We start from the raw sequence: 4381 nt of genomic DNA on the forward strand, positions 1-4381 counted from the left end.
GAATGATCTGTTCAACACCACTTCCTTCCATAGACTTCCAAAAAGCACCCCAGTAGGCACTGAGGGTGTGAAAAGCACCAAGTCTGAAGAATGTTTTTGGGAATTTCTCAGGACACTGCCATATGATAGCAAAGGTTTTCTTAGCTGCTGCCAAATCAAAACACAATGGTCCAAGACTGTCCTACTGCACCAGTCATATCTTGTGCTTGAATAACACACTCTTGCACCATGCTGTTCTCTGTGATAGGGGCTGGCATAGGATGAAGATATTCAAGTGTGGTGAGAGATTCACTATTTCACTTCCCGGTCATGAACAGTCTGAGGTAAGCCTTACTGAGGCTGAAAAGAAATTTTCCTTGTCAAAATCCACATAAGGTCTGAATCATGAATTCTGACTGCTACTGGCATATCTGCCCTGTACTCTAGAGACATAAGCTTTGGAGGTGTCTGCTTTTTCCTCACATAGCAGGGGGGAAGTTCACTTGCTACATATTTCACAGACCTCATTTTGTGAGCAGTTGATTTTGTTGACTTTTCAGCAGGATGTTGTATATCATCATCACTGTCATTGTTGGTATTGGCAATGATGAGTTTTTCTTGATAGATAAGAGCATGAGTGAGGTGAGTTGTTCTTTTCCCAGATGGTGTCTCTTCCTGGAGATCAAAGTTATCAAACCAAAAATGACTGAGAGAAGTCATTTCTGTGTCGATGTTCGGAGGTAAGGGACCAGAGTGATCTTTGACCTGGACAAACACTGCTGTCAATACTTCAAGAACTCCCGAGTATGATATGCAATGGCCAAATCGATTAATCAATGTGGTAATTTCTGCTTTACCAGTAAGATGTCAGAGAGTTATGGCCAAAAGTAAGTGCTTGGAGTAACTCATTGTACGCTTGCTGGAGGGGGAGTGAGATCTCTCATCACCTTGCCTGGAGGAGGGGGCCAAGGAAGCTTATCTGAAGACCTGAGGGAAGAAATGATTTCTTGATGAATAACAAGGGCTGCTTCCTCCATCAGTCTAGAGTCAAACAGGGACGTCATTTAGGGAGGCTGGGAGGGGCAACTGCCCGCTCCCCAAGACTCAAGTTGCCCCCCCCAAGCCTCAACTTGCCCCCTCACACCCCCCCCAGCCCCATGAAGTAACAGCAGCTGGTTTTCCATTATTCCCACGAAATTCAAATGTGTCATCACATTAAATTATATCTGTCTATCTATTTTATGTGCTTCAAAAAGCACATAAAATAGCTCAAAATAAAAAAACCAGCTGATTAGCCTCGCCAAATCGTCTTTGCGCCCCACCCCACCCAACAAAAATCTGAAATGACACCCCTGGAGTCAGAGGCAGCAGCTTCAAAGGCAACGTCTACAGCTTGACCAAGGTGAACATTAGACGAATACACAAGTTCACTGCGTTAGTTAGGTCTCCAAAACTGAATCTTCAACCCAAAGTGTTTCACCAATTTGTCTTTCAGTTTATCTATCTTGTACTCACTGTTGTAGAACTCTCTATGATTTTCAGACATATACCTGAGGTACTTATATTTCAGCATTGTTATCCTTCAATGCTGGCCCCCTGAATTATTGAGTTCTTCACATATTTACAGATATATCTAAATGCATTCTCATGAGCATTTTGCATGGCCCGATCAGCTGATGACATTGATTTAAAAGCTGGACCTTCTGAAGGGACGAAATGGTGGTAACAGGCAAGATGATACCTTGCTTCCTTTGCCAAAAGGTCAACATCTTTGCATGACAATTTTAGCATCGTGGATGACCTCAGCCCTTAGTTTGATAGCATCCTCTCGGCTTTTGGATTCAAGTCTCATGAAGTTTTCATATTTTTGGCCAATCTTATTTACTCTTTTCCCACAAAATATGGATTCACGCTGAGGCAAAAAGTCTTGATGATCACAACTTGAATGACTTCGCTTCCTTTTTTCCTTTGAGCATTTAATTTCCAGCTCAGAATCAGAACAATCTTGTTCAGATCTATGTTTTTGGAGGCTAGCTGTATGGGTAAACATTTGATAGCATCTTCTGTGATATCCATGATGTTCTGACAAGCCGGTGGGAAGATTATGAGAGACGTTATATTGTTCTTCATAGTCAGTTGAGTCATAGGCTTCCCTAATTTCAGCTGCTTTCTGTATGGCAGACAGACTTTTTTCTGTTAAAAGAGAACATTTTTCATCTCTTTTCACTGTGTTGTAATGAACTACTGTAAGACTTAGTGCTTGTTTTGTGTATGGAACGATTGTTCCCTTGTTGTGGGTGCACTCCTTTCCCGGTGGTGCTAATTTTTTTGTGTTTTAGAGTTTACGTCTGTTGCTTTCGTCGGCAGAATGTTTGTTAAGTTTGGGTAATCATCGAGTCAGGGTTTAGACAGCTTAGCAGCATGGACTTGTTTAACATCAGGTAGTGGTTATCTGTTGGCCCCTACAGTATTAGAGGATGAGAACTTCAGTCGAGTTCGAGGAGAGTTGATGGCGCAACCATTGTAATCAATGGAGAGGAGGCATTCCTCTGTGACAGCAATTTGGCTGTCGCATCGACTCTGCTGTGAATACCTGTGTTTCGTGGAGATGTTCCTGTCTGCTGTCATGGGGCGGTTTTGATGACTTCATGGCAGTAGTCTGGTCATCCTCGATGACCTTTGATGGTCATCCTCTGTGACCCTTGTTAGGGGTCTTGACATCTCTGGGTAGACGTTCAGTTTTGCACTGTAGGAGGATTGTGTTTTATATTACGAAATTTATGAATTGATTGTTATTATGAGTAAATTGGTATTTATGATACTTTGGATTATTGTTATTTATGCTGCTGTATTGAATTCTCAGATATTTGTGTATTTTTGGTTATACCACAGTATATGTTAATAACTGATGCTACTTGTAATCATTATGTTGTCTGTAATGTTTGTGTTTTCTTGATGTAGCGTGAGTACTTACTTTGATTTGATGTTTTGATAGTTTTGCTCGGATGGTAATGTTTTATTTTAAAGTAACTAATTTTGCTTCATCTTTGGTATTTATGACTGACTCTTTGGTTGTGATGTGGTATATTTATTTACTGATTTACGCTAGACTTGGCTCAATTGTAAGTATATATATTACGTAATGTTAATAAACTAGTATTAAGGTTATTTTGCTGGTTTTGATGTTCCCCTTTCCCTGTTGTTGTCTCGGCTTCTGCCAGTCTTTCCAGTCCATTTCTCTCTAATTGATGATGGAACCTGATGAACCGAGGTGTGGTTCATGACACTATGCATTCAGTATTTCCATGAGCTTTGTGATGCTCCTTCTTAAGATTGTCTTTTCATCCCACATGCTATAATCTGAAATAGGAAAAAAATTGTGACATGGCACATATTTTTTTTTTAGCACCTTACAAGATTTGTAGCAAGAGATATAAAGGTAACACTACTGAAGGAGGAACTTTTATTGATGATGCTTCATAAATCTGTCGATAAAGGCACCCCGGCTCTCAAATGATGTTTATCAATAAGTTAAGTGATCTTGAAGCTCTAAAATATCATTTCCAATTAATTTGCCACCCCAAAAAAATTTGGAATATATAAGCAACACATGTCTGTAGGCCTGCCGGTTGAAATTGGCATTGTATTAGGTTTTTCCCTCGTCGGCCAGTAGCCATCTTAAATAGCTGTTTACGGGTACTAGAAACCAGGTATCGCTTGACTAACAGTTCTTTTCTAGAAGCTTAGACATCAAAGTACATGCAAAAAAATGTGGTAGGTATAAAGAGGGGGCGATGGGGGTTTATCATAGCCCATGGACTACTCAGACTTGCAGCCAATAGGAGGACAACCTGATTATGACCTTCCGATAAAAGATTGCCCCCCTCCTTCGTAAGCCTGTTTTCGAACATATAATATTCTATGTATGTACCCCTGGCGCCCTTCACCCTTAGTAATGGTATATACTACTGAAACATCGGAATAAGAAATGAAATTTGGGCAACTGCTTTGTAATTTATGTACTGAAACGAAGAAACTTATACACCAAGTTGAGAAGGCACAGTATAAGCTCAGTGGCATACAGATAATAATAATAATAATAATAATAATAATAATAATAATAATAATAATAATAATAATAATAATAAAGGAATACTCAGGTTATAACTCCAGTCTGGAAACAGGGAAGATCATGAACCCCATTGCTGTGTCAGTAATCAGGTACATCTCTGGAATAATGGAGTGCAGTAAGTCAGAGCTCTGTAACATATGTTGTATGGAAAAACCTACAGCTATGTTTTTCACCTACCTGCCGGAGTCGCAGGCGTTGGTCAACCTGGTAGCGTCGACCTTAGAAGGATCCCTCTCTCTCTCGCTCAATATCCAAAGAATACCTTTGGAT

This window comes from Macrobrachium rosenbergii, chromosome 41 (assembly GCF_040412425.1).
Source record: "Macrobrachium rosenbergii isolate ZJJX-2024 chromosome 41, ASM4041242v1, whole genome shotgun sequence".
NCBI lineage: Eukaryota > Metazoa > Arthropoda > Malacostraca > Decapoda > Palaemonidae > Macrobrachium > Macrobrachium rosenbergii.